Here is a 21863-nt window from a genome sequence, read left to right on the forward strand (position 1 = left end):
GTTCCTAGGATTTGTGATAGACACGAGAACAGCCATGCTCAGCCTACCGATGGACAAAGTGAATGGGATCAAGAAAGAGATCAGCTCAATACTAGCGAGAGAGGAGTTATAGCTCAGAGAGATAGCCAGATTGGTAGGGTGACTGGGGTCATCCATCCAGGCAATCTTCCCAGGGCCACTTCGCTACAGGTCTCTGCACCTCCTGAAGATCCAACACTTGCGAAAGGGGTTATTGTATGAACAGAGAGGCCAGAACTATGCTGGTGGCTCAGGCATATGGAAGCCTGGAATAGGAGTGCGATATTTGGCCCATCCCCAGACCTCATCATAGAGTCAGATACCAGCTGTTGGGGCGGGGGGCCGGTGAGGAGAGATGACAAAAGGGGGAAGGTGGTCAGGAAAGGAGCTAGAGCTACATATCAACTGTCTGGAGCTGATGGCGGGGTCCTTTGCAGTAAGGTGCTGGACCCAAGACATGGTGAACTGTTACGTATTACTGAAAATGGACAATGTCTCTGCAGTACGCTACATAAACAGGCTGGCGGGACAAAGTCCAGGATGCCAGCGGAACTAGCAAAGGACTTCTGGCACATGTGCCTAGAGAACAAGATAAGTATTGCAGCAGAATATCTCCCGGGTCAGCAGAACCAGGTGGCAGACTGGAATTTGAGACATCTCAGAGATTCCAGCGATTGGCAGCCAGATAGGACAGTGTTTCTATCACTATTGGAAATGAGGGGACCATGCAGGATGGATATGTTTGCATCCAGGCTGAACGCGCAACTGAGTCACTTCTTCAGCTGGAGGCTGGATACAGCAGCAGAGGCAACAGGCACATTCCTACAGAAATGGTGACCAGACAAGGAATACGCTTTTCCCACGTTTGCAATGTTCCGAGAGTGGTAGCACAGGTCAGGAGACAATGGGCAACACTAATAATAGTAACACCAGACTGGAGGAGTAAGCTGTGGTTCCCGGACCTTCTCGAATTGTCAATTGACAGACCACTGATACTGCCCCAGTTCAAGGAACTGATTCGGAATCCAATGGGGGAGAGTCATCTGCTGAACCAGGAAGGGTACGTGAAACCGATTGTGTGGGCGATTTCCGGGCAGCCTCGCAGAACACAGGACCTTCGGGAAACGCAAATAAATTCATTGAGGAAGCATGGGCACTGGGTAACAGAAAAGCCTTCAGATTGGCCTGGACACAGTGGGGAAGCTGGTGCGTGGAATAGCACATTCATCCCACTAGAGAGGATGTAACTCAGATAGAGAATTTTCAAGCAGCTCTGGCAGCACAAGGCAAGGCATACAGAACAGTGAACACATGCAGATCAGCCATATCTGCCAGGCACCCCAAGATAGAGAATGTGGCCGTAGGAGAACACCCACTTGTATGTAGACTCCTCAGAGGAGTGAGACATTTAAGACCAGTGTTACCCAAAAATTCACAAACATGGTACGTGGATACGGTCCTGAATTTGTTTAATAACTGGCCGTACAAGGAACACTTGACAAGGAAAGCAATATTGGCAAAGCTCACTATACTGCTATGCCTCATATATTGAAATGGACAGGATATCCTTTAGCCCTTCAGAGGTCACGTTTTACCTTAACAAGAGAACTAAGACAGGTATCAGAATAGTTTCCTGCTCAGCTTTTCTGGACCAGCCTAAAGTATGCCCCGGTCCGGGGTCTGAAAAATTACAAAGAAATTATACGTAATTTTAGAGCAACTGGTGTAACCCAATTGTTCGTCTCATTCAGAAAACTTTTCAAGGTCGTATCAGGGCCAACCCTTGCCAGATGGGTTAGATGGTGTATGCTCCAGGCGGGCATTGACATTGGAACCTACAGGGCACATTCTATTAGAGGAGCTATGGCGTCTAAGGCTTATAACACAGGAACTAGGTTGGAGGACATCCTAAAGGCAGCGGACTGGTCAAGGGAATCAACATACAAACAATTTTACTTTAGACCAACAAATTAGATGTCCGCGTTGGTGGTAAGTAAGCTTGGAACAATCATTATCCGGGCCTCCGGTCTAGACATAGAATACTGATTTTCCATACTAACTTTATAGAAAGCCACGAGTCTATTAAAGACACAGAGGCAAAGGATTATCCCACCCAATCAGTCGTTATATGGAATTTATGAAATACATGTAATGCATATGGAACACTAATGTTGTGAAAGATTGCTGTTTCGTAACGATTGCCCACCCTATTACAGCTAGCCTCAGCTTGTTGTTTGATTAATCCACAGGAACAGATGTGAAGACATGACCATGACCAAGGATAGAGAAGGCCACAGAACTATGCAGCGTCTACCGGTTGGGGCGCAAGTCTTAAAGTTGGAGACAGACAAAGAAAGAGGATGGACAGAGGAATGGAAGGAAAGATAATGGACTATGGGTGTCAGGATTAGTTGAAAATTGTCACGTGTTCTGATGGACATATCAAAAATGGACTGGACTACACACAAAAAGACTTTTCAATGGGAAATTTAGTTTTGATGTGAAATATTTTTATATGATTGTAATAGTTTCAATGCTGCTCAAGTATTGAAGTAAAGAGAGGAAGCATAATCCTTTGCCTCTGTGTCTTTAATAGAATCTTGACTTTCTATAACGTTAGTGTGGAAAATCAGTACTCTCCTCTCCATGTCTGCAACCAGACACGTAATGACAGCAGTGAGAATGAGCTCTCTGCTGCCCCCAATGCCCACCCTTCCAATCACTTCCCTGGCATGCAAGTTCCAACCACTATCACAATTTTAATTGCATAAAAATGGATGCCTACGAATTCAGGTGCTAACAATGAAACGCTTTACATTAGTAATTATTGTCTGTGTCCTGTCATGCCAAGGCTCTGTAGGGTCACCAGATCAAGTCAACCTAACCCAAAATTTCGGGGAGGGAAGGGGTAATGCCCAATCTGCTCAGTGGTTGTTGCACCACTGTCCCTTCCAGTAGTAATTGCCATGCTCAGTCTCTCTGGCCTGCCTCAGCACCAAGAGACCACCTTGGTGATAAACATTGTGATTTAAAAATGTAATAATAATAAAAATAATAATAACAAAGTGATGTCATCCTGAAAGGCATGCAACACGAGAGCTGGGCTGCTAGGTGAAATGTTTCTTACTGCATCCTCTGTCCAGGGTAGTGCCCCCCACTATCTTTGCTGCAAGCACTTCAGGATTTTGGTTTACGGAAGTCAGGAAACGGTGGAAGTCGTTGGGCCTCATTACAAGTAAGGCGGTAAGACAACAATGGTGCCGGTAGAGCTACCGGCACCGTTGCTACCGTACCGCCAGACTATGAGTTCTGCTCGCGGGTGCCCTAGTAGCCACCAGGTCTGACCTGGTGGCCGTACCGGCACCCGCGAGCGGAACAGGACTCTAGCACCGGTACCGTTATTAACGGTACGGTGCTACCACCTTCCCCATTCCCATTGAGCCCTGTGGGGCTCAAATGGGAATGGAATGTCCCGGGCCCGGCACAAACGAAAGGGCAATTACCAGGTCCGGCTGGGCCAGAATAGCCCAGTAATTGCCCATTCACGGGTGCCGGAACCGGATGCGAGTCTGGAGTTAGCCTTGCCGGTACCACCGGCAAGGCTACCTCCAACCTCGTAATGAGGCCCATTGTCAGAGCTTTAAAGGAGTCCGGTACTTTAACACAAAGAGTGTCTGCAATTCCTAAAAAGAAAGAAATCCCTTCTTTCAGAAGACATGGATTTCAAAATGTGTGGTGAGAGAAAACGTCATGGATGTTATGGTAAGTGAAAGCAATGGATGAAAGAAAAGCTGCTACCAGAAATGTGAAAGTAGAACAGACCATCTCAGCTAATAAGCCACACAAGCCACAGTGATACTTTAAAGCCACAGGTACTCGGAGGACGGCTGAGGAGATAATTGCAAAAAGGAAGTCATCTTATTTTTCCCTTCCTTTCAAGTCCCTTCTGTGGGGTGCATTTAAAGACCCTAAACAGAAATGCCTTCCAACTGAAAAACTGCATTTAAACAATGCCACCAAAACAGCATGCTTTGCAATTATTTTACATGAGTGGCAAGCATTGGAGAAATGCGAGAAAAAAATACAGCCCTGCATTGTTTTATTTTCATTGAATTACATTAAGTCATGCACTGCATCACAAACCGCCTTATTGTACTTTTCATTCACATGAGGGGCAAGAATTGCAACCCTACAACCAGACATGGCTTTTGCTTTCCAAACATTGCAAATGAAAAACGGCTTGGGTTTTTTCTTTTATTCAGTGTCAAATCAAAGAACACTGTGGAAGGGGGCCTACACCTCATTGACCAACAGCAAATGCCAACTCACTCAAAAATGACAAATTAAAGAATCCCGTGACATATAAGGTAGGAGTTCAAACATCAGACGCAGAAACGGCTTGCACGCATGTAAAAATAAAGAAATTACTTTTAAAAGCCACTGTGAAAGGATAGCTTTGCTCGCACAGAAATGTCAGTGAAAAATGCTGTGGGGAGGGGGTTGATTAAGCAATGTACATTATGTTCCCACCCACAAGACTTCAATCACATTGGAAGAGGCTCACAATACCGGAAAAAACTATTTTTGGGCTCAGGCAGGAAACTTCTTAATTGAAAGCCCGCTCTCCACTGAAAGTCGCACCTACTAGTGAATCAGCCTGTAATGACATGTGATGTACTGAGGGCGTTATAATTCCCTGCTCTGCCAGACTTGAAGGCAGGCGCTCAAGGACTTCAAGGAAAGCAAGCGTGGCTTAAAACATGACGGGGAGGTGTGAATTCCTCCTGCACTCACTACCAAGGACAAGCTGACAACTTCAAAGGGGAAAATCAAAATCTCGGGTCACCGGCTGTGGGGGATAAAGTGCTCCTCCCACAGAGGGGGACAGATCCTTCAAATTGATATTAAAGGACTGAGTCCAATTTTAGGCATTTTTGTAACAATTGGAATGAGAAATAATTTCGTTTTATGCTATGTTTTTATGTAATTTCCAGGCAATTTTTAAGAGTTATAGAGTATTTTCCTAGGACTTTGGGCACTGAAATGGCCAGTTAAGACTAGATTCTGGCTGCTTGGAAGATGTGGCAAGTATGGGATTTGATGGAAAGTTGGAAGGTGAAATTAGGAATATACTTGATCATTTGCAAAGTCATAACTATTATATATTTTATGAAAATGACAAAAATGTGCTAAAGGGACAAGCTGCCTTGTACGGAGTTGGCGATCGGCTTACCTAATTCCCTATGACCCCCTCAAACCGCATATCTAATGCATATGTCAAGGGCTAGTAGAAATATGAAGTTATGAGACATAACTGGGTTTTTTGTCAAAAAGTGGCCAAGAGAACAAAGAAGGGTAATAAATGCCAATAGACAGATGCTGCTCTCTTCCCTTGGACCAATCATGCCAGGTGGCAGAGAGAGGAATGGTAAACTGTCCTATCCGAGGGGTAGCAGTAATTATAGAGTAATCCCCCTAGATTGTAAAGTGAGTGATGTCATTTAGGCTGTATAACGGGGTCTGTACTAGGTCAGAGGACACAGAAATCCGGGGAGACAGGAGAAGGAGGACGGAGAGGAGGCTGCTGATCCATACCATCCTTGAGAGTCCAGTGACCAGACCCTTTGCCTAGCTGTCCCGAGGGTCCTGAGATCCAGCTGGCTGTCCAGAATACCAAACCAAGGAGAGTGCAGTGACCGGGCCCCTTGCCTAGCTGTCCAGAGGGTCCTGAGATCCAGCTGACTTTCCAGAATCCAAAACCAATGCTTACTTTGTAAGTAGCAAATAACCCCAGCCCTCAATTGCATAAGCCCTTCCTTTTGTAGCATTGCACCAATTGAAAACCCATAGAAAACCCCATAGAAAACCCCATTGAAAACCCCATTGACAACACATTGAAACCCAATTGAAAACCTCACATTGGTGGTGTAATTCAGTCACCTTCCCATAGAAGAATCTGTGTTTAGCCTGTGTCAAAGCATGGTAGCATATTCCCGTTGGTAAACCTCTCAGTGTCTGCGTAAATCCTTAGCATATTCTTAAGTAAATCAATTAATTTCCCATTGAAATTCATGGTACAAGTTGGTCAAAATTTGAAATTAACCCCCTTGTTCCTAGTGTCTTTCTTTAATAATTATAGTCATTAAAGTATTGTCTCTAAAGAATTAGTCTCCTTGTAACTGAAAACCGAATTTGCCTGTGTATTGTGTGCATTACCCCACAAATTCCTATCTGCATCTATTCCTATTAAAACCCCAAACCGTAGTCCCATTGAGAGCAATCCCTTTTGCCTACAAGTCTATCTGTTATGTGTCGCTGTCTGTTTCAATGAAAACCATTTTTCCTATTCTGAACTATACCCCTTCTCTGAGCTGCCTTTCATTGTATATCCAGTTTAAAACGAATTTTCGTTTGCGTCTGTATTTTTCCTTTTGCATTTGCTTTCGCGCCAAAATCGATTTTCCTACTTTATTTCTACGTTGCTCTTGTGTGCTGATTAGTAGTCTCTAAGCTTCCCTATCTCCTCAAGTGTAGCAACACGAATTTCCTTTCATTCTGTCCCGTAGCAGTTGTGAGTAGCCGTGTGAGTAATAATCAAAATCAAATTCTGCCGTTTTGCTCCAAAAATGGGTTTTCACTTTCTTTGCTGGCCTCCCATTCTGGGGTTGTGGGCTGTACTCTAAATCCAATGTTCTTTCTCTATCCCTACTCCTTGCCATTGCCTTCCATTCAAAGGAATCAAGTTAGCTAATGTTTGGGGGTGAGTGTTGCAGGGGGGAGTGCTAAATCTTTTGTATTATCTCTTTCTAAATTGCTGTTTTTCTGTGTTGCCATTAAAGATTGTGAGAATTGTAACTAGATATCTTCACCTAATTGTTTTATAGAGATTAATGCAAATGTGTACCACAACTTTAGTGGCTGTAAAATTGTTTTGGTGACAAATAGCATACGGTACCTAGGTGTATTATTTAACACCTACATACGTGAATGGGAATGGACACAAGATCTGTTGGTTCGCATGCAAATGTTCGCGCTACAGGGGGCGAAATTGCACGCGGCCTATCGAAAATTCACTCTCAGGCCAGTACTATCATTTTATCTTCAAAAAGTGGTCCCAGCGATAACGTTTGGAAGTAAAACAAGTTGGAATATTCCACACGAGTTGTGGGATAAGCTTGAAGGTAAATTCTGGCGTAAGGTGTTAAGGTTACCGAATAATTTGTCAACCACTGCAATACGGTATGAGCTATGCATCGACTCTCTCTATGGATCAGTTCTATGGAAATCAGTCTCTACCTTCAGGAAAATGCGCATGAACTCAGTTGTAAAACCCTATGAAATCCTGCATTCAGTTTCAAAGCATTCCTCTGCCTTCTTGTTGAATGAGTGGAGTGCAAGATTGGAACATGTATTAGATAATGCAAATGTTCCTTTAGAAACCGTGCTGTTAAGACCTCACAAAGCAAAAAAGAAACTGCGGCTAAGAAATTGGATAATAAACGAAGAAAAGCACAAGAATCTTGTAACATTGCTTGACTTGGGTATTGCTTTGAACAAATTAGATGCGATCCCTAAATACTTGGAGCAATTCCCATCAAGTTACCTTCGGAACATGTTCTTACGTTTACGTCTCAATCTTTACTACACCAAGGATATTCAATTGATAAAGCGAGACCCGCTTGTCCAGGACTCACTGTGTCGGTTTTGTAATCATGCTGAAGAGTCTGTGAAACATCTAATCACCGAATGTGAGGCGATTACAGCACAGCATTCATTGCATTTAGCCCAATTTGCACCGCTGTCAGGAAATTTGGACGCATGGTGGAGTTATCTGATTGGGGGTTTCAATACTCAGTTAATCTGTGCCACAATACATTTCATGGATGCCTTGAGGTTAAACAATAAGGAGTGATAATCTCTGAATCAACATGACAAGCATGGAATGTATTAGAAAGAACTAGAAGGAAACTGATTCCTTTTTTGATGAACTGTAACTTAAAGTTTTTTCTTTCTTTTCTATTAAACTAATGTTACTAGAACAAAATAAAAAAATAAAAAGATTTTCCTTTTTCATTAAATAATAAATTAATAAATATCTTACTGATACATACCGGCCTGATTCCTGGTCCATTGTGACAGGGGGTGATTGGGTAGGTTGGGTGCGAGACGGGTTGCGGGCCTACTCAAATAAAAGAACTTGTGGTTTATAAAAAATAAAAAGCGCTTTATTGTGCGCCACCTTCATTGTCGGGGAAGGAGTCCCTAGCTGGAATGTGCCGTGTAATAAAACCGTGACACTTCTCACAATTCCCCGCCCTCTATTTACTTCCGCCTACAGTTATCTCTACTTCTGCTGTATTACTTTTGACCCTTCTTTGTCCTTTTCTTAGTATATTCTTGGTGCTTCCCATGCCTGCTTCCCTCATCCATCTAATAAATGCGCAGCTCGTCCTTTTCTACGATTCTGGGCAAATACATTCTTTACTTCTATCCTTATTCTTGCTCGCCTCGACTGTTCCTCCTCTCTTTCTCAGACTTCCTGCTTCTCGTCTCGCCCTACTTCTCGTCTCGCCCCACTTCTCGTCTCGCCCCACTTCTCGTCTCGCCCCACTTCTCGTCTCGCCCCACTTCTCGTCTCGCCCCACGTTGTTCCATTGTTCATTCGTCTGTATGCTGATTTGCTCCCTCACTCCTCTTGGCTCTGTGTCCAAGGCTCTTAATTCATGCCAATGGTTATCTTTTGAACACCGTCTTTAATATCACTTTCTCTCTATTATTTTCAACTGTCTTCATGATATGGCTCCTCCTTATCTTAGTTCTCTTGTATCCTGGAACGCCCCCTTCGTTCTCAATCCCCCTTTCTCCTCTCAGTTCCTCACCCACTTTGTGCCCAATACTGCTCCAGGTTATTTCCCTTCTAGCCGCTAAACTTTGCAATTCTCTGCCCTCCCACTTGCTTTTTTATTGTGTTCGCGTTATTCCACGCACACTTGAAAACTCCTATTCTCTTCTTAAAGGCTTGTTATTCTTCATTCATTTTATGTACCGTTGATGGATTCACTTCTGTATAAATCCTTTGTTCAGGGCTTCGGCGATAAGCATTATATAAGCACAAATAAATTAAATGAAGGTAAGAAGGAGGGGTCCTGGAAACATGGACAATGGCAGGTGGTCAAAGACTAGGCAGGTGGCCCATGGAGAATGGAACAGGACACCAGAAACAAAATGTTACGGGAGGAAAGATGGTGGCCCATGGCGAGGGTGGCAGCCTGCAGGTTCATGGAACCCGGGCTCAGATTATAGTTGTCATCCGCTGAACCTGATTGGCTGCACCGTGGTGCTAATGGTTAATAACAGGCCATTGCTTATCACATAACTGCCAATAGACAAGCAAGGGATATGTGGTCTATGGGTGTATTGACAACTCTGATCTCAGCTTCCTGCTTACGTCACTAAGGGCCTGATTCACAGAAGTGGAAGGGCCTGATTCAAGTGGTATAAAGGCGCAAACCCATAGGAAAATGCTCTGTGAATCAGGCCCTAAATTGTGTGACGCATCTTGAAATTTTGCAGGATCCTTTGTGAAATTGTGGTTCCAAAACTGCAGGCTGTCTGCTGTTTAACTTGGTTTTATTGTCAAGATCATCCAAATTTACACTTGAAATAACTTTATATCGGTCCATTCTGTAGTTAAATCCAGTCTATGTTTTCACGTCCATATCTGGCGCATTCTGGTAATGGTAGTCGCAGTTGGCATTACACACACCTTACTAGTCCCATCATGGACAATAGAGGAAATGAAAAGCCAAGATCCATGAAGATTTCTCAAAATGTACTGTAATTTCAACCACTCCAGTTCCACACTTCACCAGTTGTGAAGCTGCAATGCAAACGTGAATCATCTTTGTCTATTGTATGGTGAAGCGCAGTGTTTTATGAGAGCTGGACCTCCCCCACTACATAGGATTCTCAGATCTAGGCATTGAGACATACTGCAAAGGTTAGCTGAGAGATATATAATTCACTAACCAAAAAGCTCAACATTTCTGCTTACTTAACTCACACAAAAACTCACACAACCACCTCTCGCACAGCAAGCCGCACGCACTTGACCACACCGCAACAACAAACAAACAACACATAACCCGCACCAACAGCACACGAGGACTGACAGTATCCGATGCTCGCGCCAAAGCTCTGCGCACAGTGTATACCTAACTGAAGCTGCCAACAGGACACCACTACTCTCACTATCCTACTCCCTCTTTGTCATGTTTATGTTGTCTTGGGAGCAGGGGCGGGAGTTAGAGGGGAACTGACGTAGGGAAGGGAAGTGACGCAGGAGGGGGTGGGGGAAGGGGCAGTTCTTGTGAGGAGTGAATAAAGTTGGACGTGTGTTGCAGAGCCCCGTGTCCGTGTTTCTTTCACTGCGCCACGCGCTGCCTGGGCCTAGCGAGACCTCCACAATGGCGACGAGGACAGAGAACCAGTAAGTGGGGCCGCTCTCAGGAGAGAGCCTCCACTGCACACGCCCACTGCGACATGGCACTGTGACACATTGGTGGTGCTTGTGCCACTTGGCGGCCATCCAACCCTCAAACCAGGTGAGGCCACGCCCTGCAAAGGAGGGAGAAGGGTATAGAGAGGACACCACCCAAGGGCAACAAACGGATGGTGCTTGTGCCCCAGCGGCGGCCATCAAGGAGAGGGAGAGCACAGCAAGCAGCCAGGAAAGCCCAGAACCAGTAAGTGAACCCCGACTGTGCACAAATGTCGGGCCAGGATGACGGGAAAGGAGCACAGGCTCAGGGCAATGGGCGCCCAGCCCCGGCGGTGCCGACAACAGATCACCTGCCCTATCACCTACCAGACAGCCTGGCAGCCCAGATGCCAGGCTCATTTGATGTAACTGGCACCAGTAATATGGGTCCCAGATGGACCAAGTGGATCAGAGACTTTGATCTGTATATATGGGAGCAACAGAGCCTGTCGTCAACGCCATGCAAATCTGCCTACTAAAATTGGCCGTTGGTCTGCCACACGTGATATCATCGATGAAATGCCCCCAGACTCCATAGACTCGATTCAGGACCACAAAGATGCGCTAGCAGCATATTTCGCTCCACACACCAACGTGTATTAGGAAAGACACTTGTTTCACAGCACCGAACAAGCGAAGGGGGAAACCATGGACGCCTATGTAATGCGACTATGCACCAAACTAAAGCACTGCGACTTCGTAAACTATTCAAACACTGAGGCGCTGAGGTCCCAAATCATCTCAGGATGCGAGTCTCAAGCATTCCGCAGAAAGCTACTTCAAAAATCCTGCACCCCAGAGGAAATACTGGCGCTAGCAAGAGTTGAAAGGGCCATTGACTCCCAAGTTGAGAGCTTTGGTAACACCAACCCAGGGGAAAGTGTGAACAGACTACAATTAGATAGAAAAACCGAAGAGCTCTTCTGCTACAAATGCCGGTTTGAATACCCACATGATGGAACATGCCCCGCGATTGGACAACGCTGCACCTCCTGTGGCAAAGAAGGGTACTTTAAGGCCGTATGCAGACTATTCCGAGACCGAGGGAGAGACCGACCCAGAGACAATCCATCCTGTTCAAAAGGCCGGAACATAGGGTCGTCAAACACCATCCCAGCCTCAAGCACTCAAAGCATCGTGAGTCAACCCACTCTGGACCACAGGGACAGAGACTCAGGAGAGGACCGGCAGAAGAGAGAGAGAGGAAAGAAAGAAGGAGATTTGTGATGTGCGCAAGACCCGAGCGCAGATCGAGGTGCCACGTACGATATCTGGTGAAACAATCCCTCACTGACTCTGACCCCAGCTCGTCAGGGAGCGACCAGAATAAAAAGGCCTACGTCTATGCCCTGGAAACCCCACGGCAACAGCCCACAGCCCAACACTCATCATCAAACTTCATGAGAGACCGACAGAGTTTCTCATAGACACGGGAGCCACGGTAAGAGTGGTAAGTGAGAACGTCTACGCCGACTTACCTCAGAAATCCAAGCTACATCCAGCAACTGTCCACATATACTCCTATGGGGCCAAGACACCCTTAAAGTGTCTGGGACAATTCAGCGGGCTCTGTCGCTACAAAGGACACAAAATGAATATACCGATACATGTCCTGGCCACAGAGACAGACAGTGGCTGCGTCTTAAGCTTCAAGGCGGCCGCCGACATGGGCTTGATCCATATTCTATACAACATAATGGTCCATAAACACATAGACCCTGTCGAAATGATCACCAATTTATACCCCAGAATATTCAAGGGAATTGGCAAACTCAAAAACAGGCAAATCAAGCTCCACGTGGACAATTCCATACGCCCAGTGGCCCAACCATACTGTGGAATTCCTGTCAACATCCAGAAGAAAGTTGAGGATGAGCTTCACAAACTACTGGAACAGGACATTATTGAACATGCCACAGGCCCCACCACGTGGGTGTCCCCAATTGTCCCGGTCCCTAAAAAGGGGTCTGAGGCCATGAGACTGTGCGTAGACTTGCGGCGCCGAATCAAGCCATCCGACGGGAGAGACATCACAGACATGATTCACCTACTGAATGGGGTGAAGGTCTTTTCCAAACTCAACCTGCAGAAAGGGTACCACCAGCTGGTACTGAATCCCGAGAGTAGGAACATTACAACATTTGTCACTCACATTGGCCTCTTCAGGTACAAAAGACTGAGCTTTGGCGTGTACTCAGCGGCAGAAATCTTCCAGGCCGAGGTACATAACGTCATCAAACACATCCTAAATTGTCTCAACTACTCTGATGACATATTGGTGTATGGAACGGACGTGAACAAGCATGATGAAACCCTGATGAAAGTATGCAAAGCCCTGCACAATGCCAATTTCACTTTGAACAGGGACAAGTGTGAATTTTCGCAAAAGCACACTTAAGTTTTTTGGACACGTCTTCTTGGAATCAGGAATGACCCCAGACCCCGAGAAGGTAGCGGCACTAAATGATACCTCCGCCCCAGCTAACGTGTCAGAACTTCTGTCCTTCCTGGGCCTAGCCAGTTATTGCAATCAATACATCCGGGACTTTGCGTCTGTCAGCGAGTCGCTGAGACATCTAACACATCAGGATGTAACGTTCAAATCGACCGATGACTGTCAAAAGGCATTCGAAATTATAAGAGAAAGGGTTGCAAAAGCGGAAAACATGGCATACTATGACCCCAGCAGGAACACCAAGCTTACTGTTGATGCCAGCCCTGTAGGTCTGGGAGCCATTCTGGCACAAATTGACCCAAAGGACCCCTCTCAGAAACACATTGTGGCCTATGCCAGCAGGAGCATGTCCACCACCGAACAGGCGTATTCTCAAGCAGAGAAAGAAGGCCTTTCCGTCGTATAGGCGTGTGAGCACTTTCACCTATTCCTGTATGGGAAACCGTTCCGAGTCGTCGCTGACCACCAGTCCCTATTATTCCTGTATGGAAACCCCCAAGCCAAGATGCCTCCTCGGATTGCCCAGTGGGGCCTGAGATTACAGGACTATGCATTTGAAATCATACACATACCGGGAAAAGGGGAAAACCCTGTAGACTTCCTGTCCCAGAGACCACGGGAAGGGTGTGCACCCGAACCCTCAGTAGCCGACAGGTACCTGAGATATCTCATCCACCAGACCACGCCAGAGGGAGTCAACACTGAGACACTCGCGAGGGAGACCAAAAATGACCCAGCCTGTCGCATCATATGTGAAGGACTAGAGTCTGGGCTGTGACGAAGGGCCAAGGAAAGGGGAAGAGCAGCAGGGGACAAGGTGAGAGAGGACGTGGAACGCCTGATACAAGTGAAAGACGAGCTTGCTCTGTCTGAAGATCACTTGCTATTGAAAGACTGCAAACTGGTAATACCCGAAGCCATGAGAGCAAAAGTCATTGAGCTAGCCCATGAGACCCCTCTGGGCATGGTATCCACCAAACGCATACTCCGCAAAAAAGTGTGGTTTCCCCACATGGACACCATGGTAGAGACACCACTGAAAGCATGTCCCACGTGTTGCCTCATCACGCCAAACTGTCACCCCGAACCACTAGTCATGTCCGAGCTCACGCAGAGAATATGGGAGGCAGTCGCAGCTGACTTCTTTGGACCTATTGAGGGAGGAAGATACTTCTTGGCCGTGATGGACGAATATTCACGGTACCCGGACGTTCAGCTAATATCATCGACGGCAGCTCATCATGTCATCCCCGCTTTGGACCACATCTTCTCAGCCTATGGAGTACCGAAGATACTTAAGACTGACAATGGACCCCAGTTCTGCAAGCATCAGTTTGCCCAATTCGCCGAATATCTAGGGTTTCTCCATCGAAAGATCACCCTCTATGGCCCCAAGCAAATGGGATGATTGAACGCTTCATGTCGAATCTCAAGAGGGCTCTACAGATTGCCCGGCTGACAGGACAGCCATACGAGCAAGTGCTAAACCAACTCATGAGAGACTACCTGGGGACACCCCACAGCACCACGGGGAACACCCCGGCCGAATTAATGTTTGGACGGAATACACAAACGCAAATTCCACAGGCTGATGCGATCAGCCCACCCCCTGCTCTAGACCTGGAGGTGCGGGAGCAGGATGAGGCAGTGAAGGCCCGAATGAAGGAATACGCGGACACTCGTTGGCGGGCGCAAGCGGCCCACATAGAGGTAGGAAATGTAGTGGCGGTCAGACAACCCATGCTGCACAAACACACCTCACCGTTTCGCAAGGAGCGTTTACTTGTCACCCAGAAGAAGGGTTCCATGATCACCGCACAAGGACCAGAGGGGTCCGTCACGAGAAACTCCTCCCACTTCAGGGGACTTCCGCAGACGGGGACCAGGCGCCTGAGTGGGAGGGTGCATGCTCCTTTGGACTACGAATCGGAGGAGCCATATCAGGGAGATCAGTGGGACTCTGAAGAATCGGACCAGGACGTGGTGAAGGAGAATGCCGAGACTGGACAGTCTCCAGCAAGGAACACGACCCGCCCGCAGAGGACCCGGAACAGACCTCGCCGATGGATTGAGGAAATGGACTAGTGGTCCACCAGACCGTCGCCTGTTGCGAAGAGTCTGGTAACTGTTTAAAATGGGGGGAGATGTCATGTTGATGTCGCCTTGGGAACAGGGCGGGAGTTAGAGAGGAACTGACGTAGGAAAAGGAAGTGACGCGGAAGGGGGCAAGGGAAGGGGCAGTTCTTGTGAGGAGTGAATAAAGTTGGACGTGTGTTGCAGAGTCCCGTGTCCGTGTCTCTTTCACTGCGCCACACGCTGCATGGGCCTAGCGAGACCTCCACACTCTTCACCTTACTAACCCATCCCGCCCTTCTCGCTTGCAGATCCGCCTGAACGCCTAGGGACCAACTCTGTTGGTGACGGTGTGTGGTACAAATACCTTTAACATTTAACATGCCTCGCCTAGACATTTGGGGAAACACAGACCATGCAGAGTCTGGCAATCGGTATATTAGAGTGCAGCCTGTCTTCTTACAGTGCTTCTTCAACCCCCCTTTGGACGTTTTTAAGTCCAGAAAAAGCCACAAAACCCATAGTTCTCAAACATTTGTGTCGTAAAGGCGGGTGAAATCACCCGATTTTATTTTTGGCGGGTGAGAGGCTCATTGAAATGAATGGGCGTGCAGGTGGCTTGGCGGGTGAGTCAGCTGTTTACAAGGCGGGTGACACCCGCCAAAAGCGGGTGAGTTGAGAGCTATGAAAACCTCAACAAATTTGAACCAGAAAATCAGCCGCCTGAGTATATTTAAATACGCTAACGGCATTTGTATTTTCCTTGAAAGCATTCATAGTCCTTTCCAGTGGGGGGGGCACACTGGGAGGCCACCAGCAGCCAATCAAATCACAGCACACACAGCACAGTGAACAGACGTGCGCTCATAAACACTGCCACAAATTAAGGAGACGTAAATGGCCGGGCCTTGTCGGTTGTTAGTGTCAGCAGTACATGGATTGGTTCCCATGATGTGACGTATTAACTCAACAACAGAAGAAAAACATTGATTTGGCTCAGCCCCCATCTCCTGTCTCCTCCCCGCAAATACAGCGAGCTATCAGCCCTGAATGGCATGCAGGTAACCTGCTGTGTGTGTTGTGTACACATAGGATGTTAAGAGGGAGGGACTCTTTCAGAGTTTCACATGGCCTTAGGTGTGTTAATGTGTAAACTATGGAACTGCCTCGGCTCTGTTAATGCGGCCAGCGGTTCGAGAGTAAAGGGGGGAAGGGCAGTGACCAAACACAGGGTGGCAGCTTTGAAACAGCACCAGTGCAGTCCTGGTGCCTGTGGTGGGGCTGGCAGAGAGGGCGACCGCGCAAACTACTAAATGACCTGTCCGACCCTTCTTTCCACTAAACAGTGCGCCCAGAGTGAAATGTTCTACTAATGCAATTATTCCACACTATTCCAATTTATATTTTGCTTTTCACTCCAGTACATGTGAGATTAATCAGAGGGCTAGGCTTAATCTAAAATGGGAGAAAGAAAGGGAGTTGTCAGAGAAAAAGGTTATCAATGATTTTTCCGGCTATATTCAATAAGGTATGTTGGTGTGAAACCGTTTTTTTTTTTTTAATAAAACAAAAAATGCTGCCATCCCTGGGTGGGCTTGAACCACCAAATTTTCGGTTAACAGCCGAACGCGCTAACCGATTGAGCCAGAGACCGTGGAATCGATGATGGCAGAACACTTCACTGATCAGTTTGCACTATACATCAAGAAAGTGTGAATATTGGAAGTAACTCCATGTCTAGGCTGTTCCCCCCCTTAGAGTCGCTAACCGCATGACTTTCTTGGAAGTTAAAACAATTTACCGGTTCCGTGAGCAATTTTCACAGAAGGACATCAATTCAATACTTCAGAATGCCTCATCGCAGGAATATGAGATGGTAGAAAAACCACATTCTCAGAGCTCCAGTGGCGCAATCGGTTAGCGCGCGGTACTTATACAGCAGTACTTGCGGTAAGCAATGCCGAGGTTGTGAGTTCGAGCCTCACCTGGAGCAAGAATTATTTTGTATCTCTAGCACAAGAAAATCTGTAACTGTTCCTTTGTCCAAACTCTGATAGCACTTTCTGCACAAGCTAAAAGCTAATTTTGAATGGAACATTTGCAAGTTTATGAATAGTAAGAAAGCACATCTTTTTTTCTTTCTTTTCGCAAGATCATGCATGCATTTAATAATTAATGCCAGATTCCTCCCGATTCTAATTTCTGTAGTAATGGGCATTATTATCAGACTGTTTAATTTTTACTTAATTTACGAACTACAGAAGTGGGCCCTGCAGCCTTGTAACCGCTATGGTGTTATTTCGTGAGTTGAATATCAAAATAATGTGCCCACCTGTTTCCAGTGTATGCCCCGTTCTGCCATAAGCCGAGTAACATAGCAGGTATTGCTATAATAAACCAAGCATTGCCATACTTTACTCAAGTACTTACATAATTGACAGTCACTGCCATCATTTGCCCAGTTACTCCTACCATCTCCACGTTTTTGCCATTATTTAGCCAGCCCATGTGAGATTTTCAAATCAAATACATAGGCATGCTGATCATTTTAGGAGAAATTGCCATCGTATGCCAGGCATTACCTTCCCTCTCAGGTACTCGCACTGTTTGCCAGGCAATGCCATGATGTGGGCAGGTAGTAACATTATAGAACCAGGCATTGTCATTGCATACCCTGGTGCAGGTACTATTTATTTATTTTGTTTTTTCGTATCGCACTTCATGCCTGCGGAGCCTCTTCACATCACCAGAGAGAAATACAGGGGTAAAGGAAACAGTAATGACATTGTCACGGGTGAGTGCCCTTTAAGGCATCTCACTCGTAATGTGAATGTCACAGGCGGATGTGACGTGGAGGGGGAAGGAAGTTTGCCGGAGAGGCACTTCCAGTTGTACTCTGAATAAAGACAGTTGTGATTTCCTTCCGCTGGTGTCCCGCGTATCATTTGGGGCTTTGAAAACCCCAACATTTGGCGACGAGGACTCTCCATTACGCCAGCGGTCCTCCGACGAGCGGATCCCCGTTGCTATATGGCAAAGGTAGGACAGATTCGAACAGCACATTATTAGGTGTGGAATGCGCAAGGGAGCGGGTGTTGCCAGACCTGAAGGCTCAGTGGAATAGTAGAGTCGTAAAAGTGTTGCTGAACTTGACGCTATCAGCCTAAAGCCAGAGATCCAGTGGCCAATTCCACTGGAACCCCTTCCTGTCCACCACCATGACAGAGGATGACCCCCATACATTATTTTTACTGTGCATATTTTCACAACCCCTGACTCACTGGGCAGTTTCACAAATGAGAGCCAAAGAAATAGCCCCAACTCAGAGGGTTCCACTCATCCACCGAATGACAAAAGCGGGTCACCGAGAGAGGTCGCATTGGAGCTAAGCCATGCATGAAGCAGGCATGATCCGATGAGGAAAGCATGTGGGATGAGGCAACAATTAGGTGGGAGCTGTAGATTTTCAGCCCATCTTGATAATTTTCAGAGGTGGGTGACCTCCCTTCAGCGACCAATGGTAACCCCATTAATATGAACAAAAAGACCTGATCGGAACTGCAATTGCATTCCATGGTCCATTAACAGGGCTATCTTAAGCACTTTTGGGGCACAGGCACCTTTGGGGGCCACTCACCAGAACCAAAGAAATGAAGGGATCCAGAATATCTGGCCCGACCGACCCCTTATGATCACAACACATAGTTTGATATGCTGCCTCACATTGATCAAAATAAGCATGGGCACTCCATTCTATTCCGATCACACTATTCATTCTTGCTGTAATCACAATAATAACGTAGTAGCTACACAGGTCGTTTGAGGCCTGGCTAGATTTAGCAATAATATTATGTGGGGACTTAAATATTCACTGCTTTGATTGCAATAACACTTTGATACAAGAGATCCACACTGCCTCTTCCAAGTCGGTATTGAGAGGCCATGCTTGGCGCAAAGAGATGAGCTATAGAAACTTACATTTGCTGAATGGCCAAATCAAGGGCGATAAGCCGGCACAAACAACATGGAAGAGAGGCCATGTGAAAAAGGTATTAGACTACATATTTGTGTCTGAGAATATGCTCATAAGAACCCTACACTTGCAAATTAGTCATACTAACTCCAGTGATCACAATATTCTGAAACTGACATGCATAGAATGGGAAAGAATCGCTATAGAAACATACGCTGAGGCGGTCGAAGTTTCAGGGGGGGAGGAATACGCTAATTATGAACCACTCAAAAATAATGTGTCAGATTGATCTATTCAACGATCAGGTGGAGAGAGTAACCAAAGGTCAAGTAGATTTTGTGCTGGACTACACTAAGCTCTTGATGATTTTTGTTAAATCAAGAAAACTTGGTCAGAAGGCTACCTTCACTCATTTGCAGCCTTACAACATGGAATTGGTGAAGTCTAAGAAGAATTTAAGGGCTAGATTGAACAATCTCAAGCACAACTGAAAAGGAGAGAGTTTGGACTCTAGTAGAAAATTAAAGCAGAATTTCAAAAAAGGTAGCAGGTGCTCCTCTCCAGAAAGAACATGGCATGATAACCTGTTCTGAGATGAGAGTTTGCAGCACACACTTTTTGCTCACTGTACCTTTCACAGATGGGAAATATCATTCGCATATCAGTCTTTGACCCGCCCACATGGGCAGTCCAGCACCAAAATGCTATGGCAATTCCTCTCTGAACAAGAGTACCACCAGCAACCCCATACACGCGTTTCAGCCTTGTTGGGCCTCATCAGTTAAAATTAAAGCAGAATTGCTGTAACTGGGTTAAAGCGAGAGAAAACATGATGTTGCAGCATGATGGAGAACTAATGCTCAACAGTATTGAAACAAAAGGAAGAGGTGACATTTGGAAGTTAATGAACTCCTTGAATAGGCCTCAGGAGGCACTGTTAACTAATGCCTCTCCTGCAGACCAGGAAGTAACAGTGTACAGTGACTCCGCCTATGTGATGTCAACGGTGTACGCAGGGTTAGCACATTGGAAAAGGAAGGGCTACCTCCGAGCGGATGCCACTCCAGTGCAGCACGCCACCTTATTGGATAGGCTTATTAAGGCACTGCAACTCCGAGTAGCCATCGCAGTCGTTAAATGTGCAGCACATACTAAAAGGACAGACTCTATCTCACACTGAAACCAAGCAGCAGGCGATGAGGCCAAACTCGCTGCATGTTCAGAAAATGTCATGAGATTTGATATTCCTGATGTAAAAGAAAAAATGGTTGTAATGATGAACGTGAAAAATTTAGTGATTCATCTAAGACACAATGAATAGAGGTTCGGGGGAAGCACCTCAAGATGAGAAGGATTTATGGAGGCAGAGAGGGTGTTCTTTAAACCCCTCTGAAGCACTGTGGCGAAAAGACAGCACTGGTAAACCGGTGATGCCTGTAGCCTTATTAAGGGTGGCTCTGGAACAGCTACACTACCCTGCACACACAACTAGAGAATCTCGCTGCAACTATTGCAGAGGATTGGATTGTACCATATTTGTTAGAGCACTTTGCATTCTATGTAGTGAACTGCATCGTGTGTCAATAATTCACGGCTGGGCATACACTGCACACAGGTAGGGGGGTTATTCCGGGACCCACAGGCCCCTTTCAGCATTTGTATATCGACTATGTCGACATGCTGCAATTATGTAATGGATATGGATACATGATTGTAGTAGTTTGTCCCTTTTCATGATAGATTGAGGCTGGTCCGTGTACACATCCAGACTCTACCTGTGCAGTAAAATTCTAAGTGTGAGAAGTCTTTCCTAGATGCGGAGTATGTGAATTAATGAGGTCAGACAATGGCCCAAATTTAGTGAATCAGACATCTGAGCAGATCATCTAGTTGCTTGGTATAAAGCACAAGTTGTCTTCTGCTTATCATCCAAAAGGAAATGGGATCTGTGAAAGGATCAACGGCTTGCTTAAAGAAAGGATACCCAAGTTGAAGCTTACCTTGAAGAAAGGGTGGTTGCATTGCCTACCACTGGCATTAAATGCATTGAGGCACCGACCTGGTTCAAACCAGCATCTCACCCCTCATGAGATAGTGACAGGTTGGCAGATGAGAACACCCCTCAGACCTCCATCCAGAGTTAGAAGTAATGCTCAGCCTACTTCGGAATTTTTAGGAATGGAGCTACGTGATTATCTTACATGTATGACTCCAAATATTTCTGTCATTTCAGGTCAGCTACAGCAAAAAGGGTGTGAGGCAGTACATCACACAGAAGGAGATGCTTCATTAAGTGGACTTCAAGAATTATGTCTTCCCAAACTTTTCCCCGGAGATGCGATCCTAATCCGCAATTTCACAAGGAAGTGGGATGAGCCCAGATTTAACGGCCCTTTCATTGTGGAAGACGTCACGCTGCCTGCAGTCAGAGTGCAAGGCAGACATGCTTGGACTTTCTTAGATGACGTGAACATTTATGCTGGAGAAACCCCTCTGCCCTACCCTCATCAGAAGCAAGCATCGAGGAAGAACCTCTGCATGTGCAGAGAAGGTCTATGACGAGGAAGAAGAACGCAAAGACTGTCGAGTAAAAGAAAAGATTTCATTGGACTGTGGCTTGGTTCGGGATACTCTTTTCAGTCATTTATAAAAGAGTTAAAGGAAGCTGATTCGAACACTCTGTGCAGACTCTTCAGGGTTAAGGGAAGATCGTTTGTTCTTAAAGCCACAGGAGTTGTTAACTTTGCACTGAGGCATGCTTAAGCCTTGATGAGAAGAAAAATATGCCAATTTGTGGGTTCATT

General features: G+C 46.1%; 1 non-coding gene across 1 annotated transcript; it reads left to right on the plus strand.

The window, feature by feature from the left end:
* Positions 1–16984: 16984 nt before the first annotated feature.
* Positions 16985–17079, plus strand: TRNAI-UAU (transfer RNA isoleucine (anticodon UAU)). The gene is made up of 2 exons: positions 16985–17022; positions 17044–17079. It is a non-coding gene; the product is annotated as a tRNA-Ile (tRNA).
* Positions 17080–21863: the final 4784 nt, after the last annotated feature.

Source organism: Ambystoma mexicanum, chromosome 1p, assembly GCF_040938575.1.
Source record: "Ambystoma mexicanum isolate Mex_15411 chromosome 1p, UKY_AmexF1_1, whole genome shotgun sequence".
NCBI lineage: Eukaryota > Metazoa > Chordata > Amphibia > Caudata > Ambystomatidae > Ambystoma > Ambystoma mexicanum.